At 44.4% G+C, this 20,644-nt stretch overlaps 1 protein-coding gene across 12 annotated transcripts in view; it reads right to left on the bottom strand.

Annotated features, from left to right (window-relative positions):
• The window catches only part of adgrl2b.1 (adhesion G protein-coupled receptor L2b, tandem duplicate 1), a 106,030-nt gene extending 89,358 nt beyond the window's left edge, over nt 1-16,672 (bottom strand). For 5 of the 12 annotated variants that reach the window (XM_076972040.1, XM_076972039.1, XM_076972042.1 and 2 more), the window contains exon 1: nt 16,163-16,671. The gene's annotated coding sequence lies outside the window, so the exon portion shown is untranslated. Of the gene's footprint in view, nt 1-6,892; nt 6,988-14,629; nt 14,779-16,162 lie in introns of those variants that run through there. The other 7 variants (XM_076972041.1, XM_076972045.1, XM_076972047.1 and 4 more) reach the window with 4 other exon arrangements.
• Nucleotides 16,673-20,644: the final 3,972 nt, after the last annotated feature.

Raw genomic sequence — 20,644 nt, 5'->3', positions numbered from 1 at the left:
CGGCGTTGCTGATGGACGCATCATAATTCCGCACGGATCGGAGGACTGGGGAGATGTCAATTCTCCGCGCGCGCATGAAATCATTTAAAAAGCCTAATGAGACCGACTTTATCAGTCACGTTTACCCTGGTGATAGACACTTGTTTCTCTACACACCACTCAGCTAAAACCTTAGCAACTTTTTTTTTTTTAAGTTTTCAAGCTACTTTACATGTTAATTGTGACGGATCGTTAAAGCAGTTAAAAGGCCATTAGCATTTGAAGGTGTCAGGTTGGACGTGTGGCGTGGTAGACTTACGCCGTACTCAACCTCCATCTAGTTTCTTTTCTCCTGTTCTCATTTTTCTTTTTTTTTCCACGGGCCAGTCATTTGTCAGAATGCGAGCCGTAATGACCTATTCCGACCTATATATGTATATATTTTTGTCCTGAAAAAGAATGTGATAAAATAGTCATGACTGCTTGAATGGAAATAATGAATCCACAGGGGAAAAAAAAAAATCTCACGTTATCAAAAGAGCAGTAGAAAGAGCAACAGACATATATACATTAAGCTCAAACTGAAATGCAGGCAATTAAGATATAATTAAAGTAAAACTGATGGATTGGAGGGTAAAGAAGTGCAGTATTCCTGGCAGGAAACACGGGCGTGTTGGGGACGGGTGGAGAGGCCCTTCCCAAACCCCACCGCCTCCGCCTGCCTCGGGAGGCCACGGGGCCAAACCCGGCCAGAGAAGAAGGAGTTTCACTTTCTAAGATGGAGAGGAACCAGATGAATAGGAAGGGGGAGAAAAAAACAAGAGGCGAAAAGAATGGAGTGGGGCAGAAAGAAGGAGGCGGGGGGCAGAAAGAAGGGGTTGGGGGGGCACGGCGGGGCAGATTGACAGCTTGTGAGTGTCGCTTGACCTCTGAGGGTTCGCCCCTGAGTATTCTCCACCGGCTTAAAGAAGGAAAACATAAAGAGCTGGAATGTTAATTTATTTTCAGTTGTCAGTGTCTGGAATGAGGAGAATAAAGAACGCATACATACATGCATATCAAATGAGAGCAGGACAAAACGAAACTCACACCGCAACACACCGCAAGCTCGGCGCGAGACGCCAGGCGAGGTGTGCACTCCCCACCGCTAATCTCCAGCCTCCCGGAGATTAAAACACCACCCGAACCCGTCCTGAACCGCACCCCGAGGGGCGCCTGACCGATACCGGCTGCTCCGCTGGCCACAGCGACGAGAGTCAAAGTTGGAATGCGTGAGGAATCCCGGCGAGACCGATTTCAAGAGGAGGACGTGCTGTCAGTAATGGAGCAGGGGTTGATTATCTGGAGCACAAAAGCAGCGGGGCGGTTGGGGAGGGCGTGGATATCACCGTCTTGGATACACCCGCCGTCCTCGCCGGGCACCTTCCGGAGGCATCATGCTTTGTCCTGACAACGCCTGACAGGGCTGTGGCAGACAGCACCTCCCCCTCAAGCATATAATGTCATTTTTTTGGGCTCCGCCGATGTTGCAGAAAACTTGTCATGGTGGGGCGTCGAGAGGGGAGACAGGCTTTGGGCGCCTGTGGTGGTGGTGGGGGGGTGGGGGGGTTTTAATGCAGCGCAACGCTGCCACTGAGCTGCAGGTACTGAGTAGAAAGAGAGAACGCAGTTCTTCGGAGACGTCCCTCCGTACCGGTGCCTCGCCTCTGAAGCCAATCACGGGACAGCGTTCCGAGGCAGGACCCTCCTCCTTCTGCTCTCGCATGCGCAGAGACGTCTCTGGATATTTGACACGAGTTGCCTCTGTTCTTGTCTCTAAAGGCTGGTTAAACAGCCATCAGACTGGCCACACAGCACGGCCTCCCCCGGCACTGAGTGAGCTGTCATTTACGTTATCGCCTCGTTCTCATTACTACCTGTTAACAGTGCTTACCCTAATGACAACGGATGATCCGAAATTGTCCACCAGAGCCGACCGTGGTCATCGTCTCCCGTACCCCTTGTGCTGATCTGATGTGTAAAGGTTACCGGGTCTTAATGAGGGCTTAATATATTCTGGGATATAATCACAGCATTTGCTAAAAAATGGAATAAAATGACCACATTCGTTTACTGACAAAGATGCGCCTCTTTTCCTCTAATAATGAAGTTTCTGACACTTTATTTGACGCTGAGGGTCATAGCGGTTTCTTTAAGCCTAACCAAATGCAGGTTAACATACGTGTAACGGTACATGACAGGATGTCTTATCAGAACAAACTGTCACCTGGCACAACGCCAATGGCAATACACACCAGTAATGTCCATGCCGGAGACGCATGACGCACTCACCACACTTAAAACATTTTTTTCAACACTTTGGAATAAAAAAAAATAGTTTAGGCGTGCCCATACAGTGAAAAAATAACACGACAACATAGAAGTGAGTTCTGACGTGTGCCTGGCGGAATGCCGTACGCACATTAACATCATTAAGTTGTACCAGTGAAGTCAGATGTGCGATGCATTTTTAATCACTCTTAATCATATTCCATGTTGCCTTTCATAGAATACATTTCAACATGCTGGCAGACACAAGCGGCATTGCGTCTTGGAGACCCGCCAGTCTCTTGATGAGAATACAGTATGTTTTTTTTTTGTAAAAGGCACCCAGTATTTTGTCTAGCGTTCTATGCAGTAGGTCTTCTCTAGTCAACCGTCCCAGTGCCTTATCCAACACAGAGGCCACACACGTGAATAGAAAATATTAATAATATCAACATTGTGCTAGCCAAATTACAATCCCAACACTAATCCTAACTCAAAATAGTCGTGTAGGTTTGTCGTTGATGTGTCAATGGCTTGCAAAACACAATTTTGTGTCATATGAATTTCGTTCATATTATCAGGCTAGTAGTAGCAAATGACTTACTAACACTGCCCTGCAGGAACTAGCACTCCACCATTAGCCTGTGGAGCACCAGATTATTGCTGTTGTCCCTGTTTACAGATTTGTATGTTCTTGTAGCATTTCCAGCACCATATGCACACAAGCTGGACGAGGAAATACAGGCCCTCCGGACCACTGTGTTGAGACGGCAGGACAGCGGGACGGGAGGACGGCGGGACGGTGGGACTCCGTCGCCGTGTCAGGGGCAGAAACGTGCCGCTCTGACACCTACCAGAACGTGCCAAACAGCTGACCGTCTCAACACGAGCACGACCTCCACACCCTCCGAGCTCTGCGTGTAAACGCGGCTGTGACGCGAGTCCCTCTGGCACTGCTGGGACTCCCCACTCCAGATGTTGGAGCAACTGAGACGATCGCTTTCCTCTCCGCTCCAAAAAGACAAAAACATAATAATCCTCTCCTCCACCTTGTGCCCCATTCTCTCCGTCCAGACGGTGGGGAAGAGGAGCTAGCTCTCTCACTCCCGCTCAACCCACCAGACACCAGAGGGAAGTGTGGTTGGCTTGACAACCTCACTTATGTTTACCACCGTCAGAACAGGCAGTAATGTTTGCCATCAGTCTTTTGGGGAAGTGTACAGAACACATAACACACCGCACATCTCCACAGATATGGTTGAGGAGCAAAAATCAAAACCACCAAAAAAAAAAAGGAGAAACAAACAAAATCAACACTTTCTGCTCTCCACAACACCACAGCTGCGACCTCCGCCCAAAACGAATGTCTCCATTCGCATTCACACATCATGTGTGTAAGATTATGGGTCTTTTTCACCCTTTTCCTAAGTTGCATCTAGAGAGTCGGTAAGGTGAGATATATGAGGGCTGACACACATCTTTACCTCCTGCCAGCATACTGCTGCCGTGCTCTCGCTTGGAATGCGTGTAGGACCCCTGAGAAGCACAGAGCTGCGCACACGGCCGAGTCTACAGCGTTGTGATGACGCTGTAAACGCTGGCTATGTCTGTTCGCTTCACAACGCAACACAAACTAGTTCAGTAACAAAAAAACAACGATAATCATCGTTGTCATTACAATCTAAAAATCACTGACAGCTTATGTGATAACAGAAAATGGAAGACATCATTAAGCAATGATTATGAAGCAATTAGCATTCTGAAACAATTAGCAAAACTATTAGCATTTTTCATACACTTTTTTCTACCAGTGTTTCTTGACTTAAATAACTAATATAACATTGAAGTAATGGACATTTTTCTATAAATAGGTTTGCTTGTGACTAATAAAGCTTATATAAATAAAAAGCTAATTTAATTACTTTCAATGTAGTAAGAAAAAAATATATATATGGTATATACACTTCATGGTATATGAATAATGGTGGTTGAGAAGAATCTAAAATATTAGGCTATGTATAGGACATTAACGTTTCCTACATCGATACATTCCTACGATACATCATTTTGAATGTTCAAATAATTTTTAATGTTCTGCAAAATACTGATATAGCCAAATGTATTAATCGTTCCCTTTTGTTTCCATCTGAAGTGATGGAAACACTTCATATACCATGAAGTGTACACACACACACACACACACACACACACACACACACACACACACACACACACACACACATATACATATATCAACTAGCATGTCCTGGATCACTGCACCAGAAAAGACACAAACATATACACACACACTCACACACACACACACACACACACACACACACACACACACACACGCACGTGCAAGCACACGCACACACACACACACCACAGTGCCTCTGAATCCTTCACAGCTTTTCTCTGGCTCGCCTTAATCTGCTGCAGACCCGGTTTCTTATTTTTCTCTCTGTTCTCCAGCTTCTCAAGCCCCCTGTCCCCCTCTCTTCGGCACCTCTCCTCTCCTCCGCCTCTCTCCTCTCCTCCGCCTCTCTCCTCTCCCCCTCCCCCTCTTCTCTCTCTGCCTTCACCCTGCTCATCATTCTTTCTGCTGTTGGGCTAGCGTCTCTTAGCTACCAAACAGAGACACGGCACTACACTGAGTTAAAAGCTTGGCCCTGTCCTGCACGTAAGAACAAGGCTTTCAATAATTCACCATCGGCGGGAAGCATTATCTAACAGCCAGATAAAATTTTTAGCATGGCTGGTGACAACGGGGGTAGGATGAAAGTGCGTGGTAAGACTGTCCTGCTGGAAACCGCTTCCACAACAAACGCAGCTGAGGTGATGTGAAAAATAAAATGACCTCTGAATTTTTCCACATGTGGTGACCCAAAATCTAGTAAAACTTTTTCAAAACAAAATAACTAAAACGCAGACTGATGTCTTTCTGATATGGCAACAACAAAGCTTTTGATATTTTGTTCTTAATAGGGCCTATAAAGCATCAAGAATATAAAAAAATTTGTTGTGAATTGCACGTTTATAACAAATGAAAGTGTACCGTTCAGACACAACTGGCACTACAGGGTATAGTATGAAAAATATAGGCTATATTATGAATTTTGGATATTATAATGTTTTGATTTAGTTTAAAGAGACTTTAGTATGGTTAGTCTCAAGCTGTGGTTGAGAAGAATCTAAAATATTAGGCTATGTATAGGACATTAACGTTTCCTACATCGACCATCCGTTCAAATATTCTCTACTATACATAATTTTGAATGTTCAAATAATTTTGAAGGTTCTGCAAAATACTGATACAGACAAACGTATTAATCGTTTCATTTTTTTCCATCTGAGGTGATAATACGATGATGAGACTTTCTCAACCAATCACAGTGTGGATCAAGGTTCCGCCACAGCTGGTTGGATGTTCCTTTATTTCAAGTACAAATTGCCCTACTTCATATTAATTAAGGACCCTACAGATTTTGATAAGGATCGCAGAATCTGAGCACATTAAAACCCGGATCTGCCTTTATTCCATTTTTAGCCCAGTTTTTATTTCCCAAGCAGAGGAAGACGAGTGAGAGGAAGACGAGCAGTTCACCACAGAGCTCATCTCCACGGAGAGAAACGCTGCCCCGATGCTGAAAGTGAGAGAAGTCCATCTAAGCCAAGATCAATTAGATCCAATTCCAAAGTAATTAAAATGTCCGACTAAAGGTCTTTGAACTCAAGACACTGAGCTGCAGAGTGAAATTAAACCAGACCCATATCTGTGCTCCCACCTGCAAACCCTGATTTAAGAGCTTTGTCATGCCGGGCCAGTGCTCAGAAATGACATTTCTATGTGCACATGCAGACTTGACAATTATTGACCCCCCCCCCAAATGTATACCCCTGCCTACTGGTGGGCACAGAAAGCAAAGATTTAACATACATTGTTTGGAAAACTTAAGAACATTAGTTCCTGTGTGCCCGCAGGTAAACAGAGCACCGGTGGCATTGGGGCGAGGTTTCAACAGCACACACATGTTTCTGTATGTTTTTTCTCGAAAAAAATTAAAAACACCCACGAATCCTGCATGCTGTGCATATACAGGAGACTAAAGAGAGACTGCATGTCAGGAACAAAGAAGTAAAAAAAAACATTAACACAGCATCTGGGCTCAGAGCCCTGCTGTAATTTACAGAGTATGTTTCATCACAGTAACAAAATAAATGTGCATATGAATGTTATTTGAGTCATTCAATGAAAGTGACCTACAGCCCCGAAGACACAGCTAGCAACATTCTCACCAGCACAAAAAACCCCAACTAACTGCTTTTTACTTTATTTGCATGCCATGCCTATGATGAACTAACATTTGCAAATGATTTACCCATATTAATGCTAGCCTAACCATTCCCGTGATGAGGCGGGTATATTATAAAGAGTAACCCAATGGATATATAAGTTATCTAACATTTTCACAGCCATGATCACTACAGTTGGCATTGCATAGGTGAGAAAATATCTTTTTCGCATCAAGTGTTAATTAAATTATTGAACACAATTAAAAAATATACACATACTTAAAAAGGGTTCTAAACATTAAGTACTTACGGCATGTCTGAATCACAATATTCATCTGACTTCTGCGCGATTCTTTCACCTATTGCCCGTAATCAGAAAAAGTAACTTAAGTTCTGGTGTTGAGCGCCATGCCGCACTGACTGAGGAGCGGGCCTAGATGAACGACGTGTGGTGGACCAGCCGTGGTTTAGTCCCAGTGGACCAGCCCTGCCACGTCTCCTCCCACAACTGCAGCTTATTCTCCTCCTCCACCCCCACCCCCCCAACACGGACCTGCTCTTATGCTCTTATATGACAACATGTTACACCTCTCGCTTTACAGTCAACTCTAAGAATTATTAACTGTTTTAACACCCATTAGCAATGTTCAGAGTGGATGTTTACCGTTCGGACTGAGCGCAACACAGTCCTACTTCATTTAATTTGAGTGCGTTCTTTAAAATAGCTCTCCTTGCCGTTTTTATGACTTCGGCTATTAGCGAAATAATGGCCCCACTCCCATGAGCGTGTTTAAGACTTAGCCATGCACAGACGCAAGAAGCATCTCGTGATTTCCATAATTAAAACCCGGAGCAATCAGCAATCATAATCCCTCTTGCCAGACATCATTCAAGATACAATTTTGTCTAGGCCATCAGCGGCAGGCAGCGTCTGGCGAAGCGGCTCGCGTTCAGAAGACCACGTCTTCGCCGCCACCAGCCCTTAGAAACGGAACCAATCATTGCCAATCAAGAGCGAGTGGGCGAATTAGCGGGTCTTGTTTCACCCCCGCCATAAGCTCGAGTGCTGTGCTTTGTCAAGCCGTAATATTTTAGCTCAGCCCTTTGTCATCATCGTGCAGGCCATTCCATCAGAAACTTGAGCGCTGTTATTATTCCTGTACCAGAAACACCAAAACATACAAATACGGGTGTCGCTGTGCACGCGTCTTAAGCGTCTCCTTGGAATAATCGACATTAAAAAAAAACAAACATTAGAGCTTTTCTCCATCGGGGCGTGTTTGCCTCGCTTATTAAGGTTGAAATAAGGTGAAGATGTGTCCAACACCAGAGAAAAAAACAGAAACATGACATATCCTGTGGCACTGGGGCAATTAACCCTACACACTAGTCCATGTTCAGTTACATATGTAAGGTATGCTGAATGATTGTGTTGTCTAGATCTGTAACATATGTTGAATGGTAGTGTTGCAATGAACCTCTAAGTAACTGCCTGAAATGATGATTCCTACCAGCCTGGTATTTGCCAGAGGCGTTTAGCATCAAATGCCAACTTTTCACACTGCCTACAATAAACAGAGAGAAGGTCAGAAGCGCTACGGAAGTTGGATCAGGCTTACCGAATGTCTTCATTTACAAAAAAAATCATTTCCTTACACTTGAAACACCAAAAAGAAACGCTTACTTATTCTCAATATGGTGTTGTGATTTGATCAGAAGCACCTGCTCATGAAGACGGCTGTTGGCACTCAGTGCAGGAAGTTCCCGTGATATTATTCACCCCCACAGCCCTGCTTTAGCGACACAATATAAAGGGTTTACCTCTAGAGCCCTGCCTCTGAGGCCTGCCTTCTCTCACACACTTAGTCTGGAGGTGCTGCTGTGTAGCAATATATGAAAGTCTTTTCCACTTGTTTGTGTACACTGAAAAAAATAAAGCATTGGCTCAATGTAATAAAATTGAATTAATCAATCACACAAATTTTTTTTTCATTGACTCAATCCAAAAAACTAAATTCATGACTAAATGAATTTAGTTTTTTAGATTGAGTCAATGAAAAAAAATTTGTGTGATTGATTAATTCAATTTTATTACATTGAGCCAATGCTTTATTTTTTTCAGTGTAAGCTCTGCCTAGCCCCCCAGCCTATAGAACCTATATGGCACTCTCCATTATGACAGGCAGCCTACATGGCCTGCGATCTGTAGATCATATGCATAAAGAATGTGCAAGAAGAAATGATTTGGAACATCACGCACCGGCCTATGTGAAATCAGCATTATGTGAACACACCCTATTTTATCAAAGGATGGGCAATAGCAAAAGTGATGGCTCGTGCAGAAACGCACTGCCTCGTCTTGCTTTCAGAATGACAAGCTTTCAGTGTCATTAATACTTAATGAGCAAAGATTGTTTTCATTCGACCTGACGTTATCATAATTCTGGTTCATCTACCCGAGGCGCGTGACATGTGACCATGCAGGGTCTGCGCCTCCTGTGCACAGCGATCACAGATACAGGAAGAACGCTTCATTCCACAGTGACGCTCCATTCAGCATCCCGCATACTTGCTTTTATAAGACGTTGATGAAAGAGGACCGGGAGAACACCCAACATCAAAGCCTCGACAAATCTGGCACCTACATGTCAAACACTGCCACACAGGCAAGTGTTAATGGGCACTAGAGTCAAATGTCCATGGCCATACCAAGCCCCCCTCCACATGGTCGTGCAGTATCGCCACACACTGCCCTCAAGGGCACATGCTGCGTTTCTGAAGGGAGCTGACGGCTTCAGGGCCCAAGGACCGCTCAAGGACCTTCCCCACCTCTCTCGCAGCGATCGGGCCGGGGCGTACGCATCGTGGTGAGCTTGAGTTATGGAGGCGATCAATGGTCCTCTGGGAGTCTGCACGCATCCCTTAACCACCTGATATCTATCACAGCTCCATCCCGACTGACACATTATCCACCGGGCCGGGGCGCGAGGCTCGTCTGAAACCGCCAGCCGGCCCAGCTCCGTCGACGGAACGCGCCCGCTACCCGGCTCGTTAAAAAGGGCAAGCTGTTGACTGCCGACAGCTCCACGGCCGTGCCCCGCGAGACCGGCCCGCCGTCGGGCGCCGACCCTGTCCGACGGCGGGAGCAGGTGAACGGCGTGGCGATCGGCGCCGGATTATCCACGCCAGCCCCCGCGCCCCTGCGTGACGGGGGTTGGGGCGGAGACAGACAGGCACGGGTCGCCCCAGACCTCTCCAGCGTGGAAACACTGGCTCAGGGTCATATGATCATCCAGCCGGCAGCCTGAGAGGGATTAACCTGGTTGGTCGCCACACAGTGACACGATCAAAGAGCCACACTGTTCCACTGCCCGCTGAAATGGTGATTTACAGACTGCTGACACTTCTAGGACTGCAGAAAGTTTACAGACAAGTTTACTGATGTGACTACAAATAAATAACTAATAATTGTTTTAATAATTGTTTTAATTACTATACTGTGTGGAGAAGTATACATTTCTTTACTGGCAGCTATTGGAGGTCAACAAGACAGTACTGTACAAAAAGAAAACATTTAATTATGTAATTACTATTCTTAATTCTATAGCCTTTTGTATATTGTCCTCTCTTTATCTAAGTAACAATGTAATAATGGGGATTTAACCACCTAGTCAGTTCTCATTAATGCAATGGTTTTTTCCCTTATGGGACATTCATATCACCAGCCTAGGAGTGTTTCTGCAGCACGTGTCTTTCGCTGTACTTGGTATATGAGGTTTTCTACAGAGCTCAGGACCACAGATACGAGCTCAGAGCTACAGAGTTGAGCTCGATATATTGGCAAGATCATAGAGTTGCTATCAATTACAAGTAATAGTGTCCTTTTTTGTGTCTTAATGGTACTGCAGATAGACACCTGACATGTCCTTCCAGTGGTAAGTGCATGTCTACGTGTGAGCATATATGTGTTTAATATATGTGTGTGTGTGTGTGTGTGTGTGTGTGTGTGTGTGTGTGTGTGTGTGTGTGTGTGTGTGTGTACGTGCTCTGCTAGCTGAAAGTAGTGTGAAAACAAAAGCCCCCACAGAGGAATAGAGTGTATTATCACCCTAGCCTCTGAAGATCCTACACACTCTCTCTCTCTCTCTCTATGCTAATAGTGCTCGTTTGTCGTCCTGGAGCAGCCTGGAGACCAGTGGTGATGTCGCGCGCTAATCCCCTGATATATGGAGCACCGAGACCTCGGGCTATCCATCACGGCCCAATTCGGCAGCTCCAGCCGAGACTGCTGGGTGAACACACAAGGGTTAATAAGGAAGCAAAAAGAGACCCAGCCATCCATCAGTCAACACTGACAGCTCCAAAAGACCCTGTTCTGGACCTCTCGTCTATAACAAACAGGGCAGGATTGATCACGCAGGATTGATCACACAGCCAAACCCCGTTCACAGCTGTCAGTGTGTGTACATATTCCTGGTGTTTAGATACACACACACACACACACACAAACACACAACGTGATGGTGACCAGGGAAGTGCCCATACAACAAATACATTTAGTTAAGATTCCAAATGAGTGCGTTTTCTGTCAGATATACCTAGTGTTAAGTAACAACACTCCATTATTTATTGTACATTGACAAATTTGACCTTGTTTTTAATAGATGAGTCTTGCAGACTTCATGTAAAATTCATATGTGTATTGTCTTATTAAAAAATACACGCTGAAGAACTCCTCCATGCACCAGAGGTCACGAGAGAAAACTGACAAACAGAAACGCAGTCAGGCCTTAAGAGTTGATGCGCACAGATGAAGATTTTTCGGCTTTTAAAATATTTCTGAGGCACGACCTCAGTCAGTATCTTTGTGAAGGTTCTCTTGCCCACCTCTGCCACCCGCATTCTTCATCATGGCATCACAAACAGAAACAACGGCAGCTGGATGTGCCAAACTGTCAGATGGTTCCCACTCTAAGCCACATGTCAAACTCTCTGACTTTACCCCCGACTTTCACCCGTTTGAAAAGGTGAATTTCCAAGACCCATAATGAAAAAAAGCAAACACAAAAACTGCTCATGTAATACAGGAACTGTGTAACAAAATGAATTATTTTTAAAGATGCTACAAACAAAATTCACTGATATGCAATGACTTCACCAAAAACAACATCAAATCCACTGAACGTTCCATGATATTCCAGAAATGTTATGAGCAGTGGCTATACTAAAGACCAAAGAATATGTAATATGTTTTGTAAATAAACAGATTTGCATTATTTAGTATGTACAACATCGTTTGTCCCGAGGCCTAATCAAACATAAAGAAAACTTCTGTAAAGAGTCTCTGTGGTAATGGATACCAGGAAGATTCTATCATGCTGTTTTCCAACTCCTATTCACACACACACACACACACACACACACACACACACACACACACACACACACACACACACACACACACACACACACACACACACACAGTTTAGTCAAAGAGACTGCAATAGGACAGAAGAGTAGGCCACAACACAATATGAGAATGGGCCTCCTTTTGAAATCCATCACTCTGCATCCATCTGAAAGTTTTTTATCTTTCCCCCAAACCGTCAGCTGCCATTCTCGTCGCCAAGGCCATTTCTGCACTTTGTTTGGTAGTTTAATGGCAGTAGTTACGCGCCCAGCATGCTCTTACCCAGAAGCTAAAAACCGTGTGAAGAAGCGCTGACTACAGCGGGCCGGCCGCCCACACACTCTTTGTTACGGAGAGAAACTCGCCCGTGTTTTCTGCCCAATTGCAAACTATGATGCAACACTAGCCATCAAGCTCCTGACACAACTGTTTAATTTTTTTTTTCCTGTTGTATATCCATCATTTCTACATCAGTCCAAACACATCAACACACGCTGTGAAGGTATTCCAGATGGATTCCAGTTCAGTTTGAAAAAACCACCCGCAGCCGAGCGCCCTAATAATTACCCATAAAATATTACAGCACCATAAACGCGGGCTGGTGTGGCAGCAAGGGGCAGGTGATTCACAGTGGGGCAAATATCAGCATAAAGACACCGCTGTAAAAAAAAAAATGCCAAAGAACAGGAGTTGTCACTGTGAATCTGAATATTATATCCAGATGCTTTTGAGAAGGAGCTGAATGACAGGTTCTATTTTCTGACTTTCAGAGTGTTTGAATTATATGTTGTGCTGCCTATATCCAGAATCAATACGTTTTCAGCTCAGTCTCGACCTTATTTGCTCCCGTTAGGCTTTGGGAAGATAAGACACTCAAGTCTCCAGGAATGGAGAAGCACTGAGCAGGTAAGTCAACATTTGCAGTCATGAATGGCTGGTTTGTCCCTACACTGAGAGTAAGTGGTTAGGAAAGAGAGAGGTCTACCCAGACACAAATTGCTGGTTTGCCCCTACACTGAGGGTAAGTGGTTAGGAGAGGGTGAGTACCATTGCCTTTGGGGGGGGGGGGGGGGGGGGGGGTTGACTGATTTGATGCTACTGACACGACAGTGCCACCCATAGCTGGTAGAAGGCTGGGACAACCAGGCAAAATGGGACCGCTGTCCCACTCTGTTTACCGTGTGTGTGTGTGTGTGTGTGTGTGTGTGTGTGTGTGTGTGTGTGTGTGTGTGTGTGTGTGTGTGTGTGTGTGTTTGTCCATGAAACAGAGAGCGACAGCTGTCAAAGTGCCATGCGGTGACTGAAGCAGGCAGGTGGGGCATGTTCAGAACTACAACGTCTCCTTCACTCTTCACACTGAACTGGTTCTACGTGCACAAAACTGAGATCTTTCTTTCTCTATTTCTCTCGCCCTCTTTCTCTCATTCCACCTCTCTCTGTTGGTCTTGGGTTCTCTCTCTCTCTCTCTCTCTCTCTCTCTCTCTCTCTCTCTCTCTCTCTCTCTCTCTCTCTCCACAATGTCCAAGTAGCTTCAACAACTCACCTAATCACCTCTTGAGCTGCTGGTAAAACTTGGCTGTGTGAATGAGGAGCTCTGCCGCGCTAGCCGGGCCTCTCAGGGAGACAAAGCACCCCGATCATCAGTGTCCAATATATTACAGTGCTGCTAGGGGAAACTCTCTAGTTTAAATGGTCCTCACAGCAGCACACATGTTAAGAGCCAGAAATTTGGTGATAATACAGTAACTGCTAATACGAATGTGCTGGAGTGATTTTTAAAAAGAAGTGAAAAAGAGAGAGAATGATTACAAATGGCAGTAATGTTAAATAAAACTGTCAGGCTGTTTGCCGTGTGTGTGTGTGTGTGTGTGTGTGTGTGTGTGTGTGTGTGTGTGTGTGTGTGTGTGTGTGTGTGTGTGTGTGTGTGTGTGTGTGTGCATGTAGTTGTGTGTGTGTGTTTGTGTGTCCCTGTTTCTGTGCTTTATGTGTGTTTGCATGCATCATGCATTTTGTGTTAGAACTTGAACATCCACAAGAATGTAATGAATAATACTGCTTGCTGTGTGTGTTTATGTGTGTGTGTGTGTGTGTGTGTGTGTGTGTGTTTGTGTTTGTGTGTGTGTGTGTGTGTGTGTGTGTGTGTGTGTGTGTGCACGAGCGCGCACACACATATGCGTGTTAGGACTTGCACATCCCCAAGAATAATTTAATGAATAATACACCAATAAATTATAAAAATGTCTAAAATTTTATAACTAACTGTATTTATATTAGACATATAATTAAAAATATATGCCCAAGGCCTAAATATGTGGTTTCAATACACATACCGATAATACCGATAACTCAGCTATTAACTAGATTAAGAAACAGCTATTCAAAAACGACTAAAATGGATTAGTGGTAAACACTGATTCTCGGTCTTAGTTTACCTGCCAACCCCTTTCTGAAGCTTGAATTCATTCCGTTATATCTTTTTCATCTGACCGTGGGTGAAAATTCTCACCCAAATTCTCACACTTCTATCACCAGCTTTAACAGCACGGTCATGTTTTTAAGAGCAGCTGACACGAAAACAAAATCTTTCAGAGATAAACTGTAGTGTAAGCTCTGTGGAGTCCACGCTCCCCCACCGACCTTCCTGGGCGAATCCGGGCCGTGGTAATCCAAGTTATCGCCATTGAAACGCGGCCACTTTGATATGTAAATAGGAGCTTGGAAAATAAACCGCCAGAAATCACACTCGCATAAATTCGAACCATTTGCGGGGAGCTGATGTGAGATGAGATGGCACTTCCTCTAAAGAACAGAACAAATGGGGCAGATGAGAGCGCGCCTGGGGAGCGACACGCGCGTCCGGGCTGCAGGAGGGCGCGGGAGCGCGCGCTCCAACAACGGCGCGTTTGTTCAGAAGAATTCCTCTCCAGCCTGCCTGTCAGTTAAAACGGTGAAATAAACGACTGAATGCGCGACTGAGTGAGTACTAGACTATCTTGGCTACAGTCGGGCCAATTAATGCCTAATCACGGGATAAAAAATAGCCTGTTTGGGCCCAGAGGCATAAAAACAGGCCTAAGTTCGCCCAAAACTGCGGAACGCAGGCAGGTTTTTTGAGCACCATTTAACGGTCTCCAGAAAGTGGGGGAGAAAATCACTTCAGATGTGTGTTTAGATGTTACGAGAAGGCGCAGCCACTTGTATACGACCGACATGTCTATTACCTGATCATTAAAACGGGCACCTCTCTCATCAGTGGCACTTAAACGTGAAGCATTTACGCGCATTTGCTCGTTTTCTGTTGTTTTGTGTTGCACATTTAGGCTGCCATCACACACGGGTACCTCGGACTTGTGTGAATTATGCATGTACAGTAAAATGATCTTAATTCTGCCCCCGCACTAGCGCGCAGTCTTCTGTGAACAATTATATATGATCGCATTTAATGAACCTACCCATAGTAGACTCAAGTCTCAAATCCGATATAACGCAAAATATTTGGAAAGATCACAACGGCACAGACGTCCTAGAAAAAATGGTAGTTGGTATGTGTGGAATTGTCAGAAGAGGTAACGCAAATTAGTTTGGGTTAGTTTAACCTAACACAACACTCTTCCATAGTATTCATAGTAATATGTATTATTATATGTTTCATTTATTTAATATAGTAGCTATCAGAATGTATAATTCCACCGCTCTAATCCACCCGATATGAGAAGCCTCGTCTGGTATAATCCTGTTCTTAAAAAACTGCTCGTTGTCAGAATAAAAGAAAACAAGGCCGCTGATGAAACTTGCATTATAAATAATGTTACTTCTTACTTCTTACCGAACCTGAGGCAGAAATGAGCCCGCAGAGCCCAGAGGAGACTGGAGCCCGGGCTGTATGGCCATGTCTCTCATCAATGGGACCGCAGCCCACAGATATTCAGATGCGACTACTGGGTGAGAATAAACTGTACGAATGAAACTCCAGTCTGCCCATTGATTCGTGTGTTTTGTGCAGACACCCCGGGTGAACTTATCTGTGCCCTGTTGCGCAGATGTTCGAGTCGGTGGAGAATTACGAACTGGAAGCGGGGAAACACAACCCTGCAAACGCACCCGGACGGGAACTGGGTCTATATTAAACGTGGAAATAAGCAGTGCTGAGAGTATAGTGGGCCTACTTACAAACTGAAATATTGTCCCAGCGGAGCGGTCCGCTTTGACGCAGTTGGGTGTCCGACCGGTACCGTCTGACTGGATCAGGGGCCAGCACAGAGACTTCTGCGGTTCCGATGCATGCTCTGCTCAAGCGGACGAGTCGTGCTTCCTCACGTAGCAGGTCTTCCAGAAGGTCTACGCAGTCCTGGCAGTCGGATAAACTCCATCACAAAGACATGTGGAGAAATTCATCTGCAGTTCTTTTAATACATTTCGATGGAACGAAGAGCAACAAAAAACGACCCCGCGTTGAAACGAGAGAAATCAGCGCACGGGACAAATACGGATTAGACACGATAAACACAGCCGAAATGTCCTCTCGCCATCGCAGCAAAAGCAGTAGATGAAGTCGGTGTGGAGTGGAGAGACGTGGAGCTGTAGTAGACTCTGAAGTGTGTTTTTAACTTAAGGAAATCCCAGATGCATCCAGTGCGCAGACAGAGCGACTCAAGCCTCCAGGAGCAGCCTGGCCAGATCCAGAAAGGCACGGTGCCGGCTGAGTTCTCTCTGCAGCAGCTGTGTTAGATAAGACCTGCCGTAAAACCTGGCAAGGACTAGACCCGAGCCAGGAACTGGAACCGGCTCTCCGCTCCATCTCCCTGAAAAACAACTCGCCTTGTCTAATTACGTAGAACTCCAAAATCCATAACGCCTTTTCGCAATAATTGAGATTTTCTTATGAAAAAAAAAATGTCCGGTGGGTGATGATTTAAAATTAGTCTCTGCATCTGTCCACACTGAATCCAATTTCAATGACATTTTACACATTGTTGAACATTCAGGACGTTGGTTGGGAACTCGGGCCTGATAAGACTTGAGATGCGGTGATGAGACAGGTTTAATTTCGAGGGGTTTGCGCACAGAACGGATCGGATACGAGGGGAGAAATCAGAACAGTACCAGCGCAGGTGAGCACCTGCAACAGGACAGATATGTTTTTTGGAATTAAGTCACATCCTCTCAGGCAAGATGACAGGCTGACATTTGCACACTTCAGCTAACAAAAAAAAAAAGTTTTTCCGGGCATGTATTCCCCACAAAGAAATTATACAAAGCCATTGATAATTCCAGGAAGCAGGATTAAGATAGGTGATAAGAGACAGAAGCTTCAGCTTGTGGTGGGAAACTAGTCAGGACATGGAAGTGCATTAGTAAAAAATCTGCTCACCGAAAATAAAGCCTAAACATTGTTTTATGTTTGTATAGTAAAGACAGTGTGAGATTTGTCTGAAGAGTCAGATGTGGACAAGATGTATTGAAATTAAAGTGCCCAGAGTGCAAATTATCATTTGATAGGAGGTTGGAGACATTGGGGGGTGTGTGAGTAGAGGGGGCGTACAGTCTAGGCCTGTGTGGACGGGGTCAAGCCCCACACAAGTGTGTGTGTGTGTGTGTGTGTGTGTGGGGGGGGGGGGGGGGGGGGGGTTATAGTCCAGGCCTGTCTCATTCATAATTCCCCTTTTTTAGGTTCAAGCAACTTCAAAGCCGCAGTCTTGATTGCCTCACTGGATTAGACGCATGTAGAACAGACAGGCCATATTTCTCCCTCCGACGTGCGTCCACCGCCACGCTTACGCAAACACCAAAACAACAACGTTTCAAACTGTTACAGTCACCAGGTTCATTTCCGCCCAGTTCTTCTTCTTCCCACTCGCCCGAACACGGCACCGGGCCCGTGGACTCCAGCACACGTGGCTTCAATAATGAAAAGGAAGAACGGACCGCAGAGCAAAAGGCCTCCACGAGCAGCACAGAGGAAACGCGAAATCGGGTCAAATTCACCAGGTGGAGAGAGGGAGAGATTAGTGAAGGGCTCTTGTGTATTCAGAGGCATAACTTTACATAATAAAGAATAGCACAGTAAGTGAAAACAGGTGTGACACAGGTAATCCACCACCACACTCTTACATTCGAGGAGAACATGTTTATGCATGGGACAACACTAGCATGGGGAGGTGTGAGGACATGATTGAGGATGACTGTTGGGACCCATTCATCCATGGGTACGTTCTCTCTCTCCACACAATGTCACAATGCCAGCACACTCGTTTGAGAAGCGCGTGAACTCTTAACATCCAGCTGGAATACCTCCAACAGCACGGCGTCAGCCGGGCAATCTGTTCGCTTTCATTATGTGATTTGCTAGGTTTTAATTTTTTTTCTATATTGGAACATCTGTAATTATTAGAGGTGACATTTGACAATTTACCGCTACTGAGCTGTTCTCCAATTACTAAGGAACTTGACATTTTAAAATAAATAAACTGACCTTGGTTATATATATATATGTATATATGGTTGACATTTAAAGAAATTAATAGGTATGTTCAACTTCATGTAGTCCTATTCTAAAAACAACAATTTAAAAAAATTCCATACAACTTTATATTATGTGTGGTTTAAAAATGCAAATTCTTCGGGTTGGAAATTATGCACTTTGTACATATTTCATTAATAACATTTCAATAATTTTCCACTCTAATGTACAACATGAAAAGTGGAAAAAATTAACAGTAAAACTGTGAATAACATTTTACACTTCTATCATTTTGCACTTGAAGTTAATCATTAACAAACAGATTCATATTTCAGTGGTATAAAGTGAGATTGGTAGTCAGCTAGTTTCCAGGTGTGTATAGAGTGTGAAAAGTGATGAAAAAGGAAAGGTGGGTTTTTGTTCTTGATTTTATTTATTAGATGTTTCAATAAATATTGATTATCTATCTATCTATCTATCTATCTATCTATCTATCTATCTATCTATCTATCTATCTATCTATCACTACTAAAAAAACAGCTTGTGAACATAATTATATTTTCTTCAGATTTCCTTTAGATTATTTGTTTCTGATTTTCTTTTCTTTGTAGAATCAAACATATCCCTTATATATTTCTCAGAGAAATGTAATCTTTACACTTCAACGTGCACTATTGAAAACCTGAACTGTAGACTTCAGAAGTGTCTGTATTTCTAGAAACGCACACTTCAAATTTATCTTTGAAATATAGGTTCGCATCTGAGAGTGGGTTGCAGGAGGTGGGGTGTAGATCTGTGCCCGCGTGAGGGAGGGTTTCTTGGCCCGGTGAGGAGATACAGCTGTAGGCCATCTCACCCTGCATGATAACACCCATATCTGCCTCAGCAGCAACCAGGCTAAATGTCAGTCTGTAATACAGCTAAGAAAACCTCCCAGTATTGGATAACACAGAACCAAAAAAAGAAAAATATCCCCTGTATCCTCTAAAAACATATTCACGTGTCAAAAACTTTAATTAAATGCATGCCTAGACTGACAAAAGTGTGACTTTTTCCACAGAGGAACCCGGACACACACACTTTTACAAGGAATTCTCCTCAAGAAAGAACAAAAATGCACCACGACTTCCCTTGGCCATTTCTTACCAACCATAGCTTTGTTCTCTCTGTTCCCATACATGTGTTTTTCTCTCAAATATGTTGTTGTCTGCATGGGCAAAACCTCACAGAAAAGTTCTGAAAAGCCTCACACAACTAATAAGAGGGTTTCTCGAGAGGGTTGTGGTAATATACGTCTTCGGTCTTTATTTGGTGGTTGTGCTTATTAAATTCAGGAGACACATATTCAAAGGCAAAGTCCTCAGCGAGAGAACGAGGAATGGGACATTTTGTTGGAGATTCAAAGAAAGAAAAGAAAAAGAAAAGCTGAAGGATCTGGCGGGCTTGGCAATGACGTGCTGTCAAAAGTACGTAATGAAACACATTTCCTTTCCACGAGAAACGAAGCTCTCACTGTGTGATCGTCATCCCACAAAATATCTCCCATAATTCCCACTGGTAAAGGCCCCGTGGCTGAACCCAGTCGTCTCCTCATTGGGGCCGGCTTCATCAGAGCGTGCGCCGCTCCTGGAGGGTGTGAGGGCCTGGAAACAGGGAGAATGACGGAGGGAACTCGGTGTCTACACGGGCAGAGTCGCCATGATGGAACCACGTGGGTCAATGCGATTGATTCCTTAAAGCCCTTAATCTTAAGGAGCAAAATTGAAATGAAAACACACCTTGACACTCCAGTAGTCTTAACTGAGTTTGAAAGGAAAAAGGGAACCAGAGCAAATTCAGGATGAAAAAACCTTGGATAGCTGCACATCACATTTTAGGCAGGGGGTTCTTCGTTATTGGCATGGTGTCAGAACACCAAAGAATCTGAGTACAGTCAGGGCCAGCATTTGACATTTAGGCTTGTCATACTTAACTGACATTTTATCCCAAAACAACTTAAGTTAAGAAGCTACAGGGACAGTATCTCCAGAATACGTTAGTCTTAAGGGTATAACAGGCCAACTGCTGGAACCTGTGACCTCTTCAGTCACAGTTTTCTGACCTCTGCTTCTCCTTTTGAGAACTCATACACTGCATGGGCAGCTGTATATTCTAGCCTACAGTTAAGCTACATTAATACATCAATGGAGCCT

The sequence above is a fragment of the Brachyhypopomus gauderio genome, chromosome 14, assembly GCF_052324685.1.
Source record: "Brachyhypopomus gauderio isolate BG-103 chromosome 14, BGAUD_0.2, whole genome shotgun sequence".
NCBI classification, from domain to species: Eukaryota; Metazoa; Chordata; class Actinopteri; order Gymnotiformes; family Hypopomidae; genus Brachyhypopomus; species Brachyhypopomus gauderio.
The sequence above is the reverse complement of the archived record's forward strand: the minus strand, read 5'-3'. Positions and strand labels throughout refer to the sequence as shown.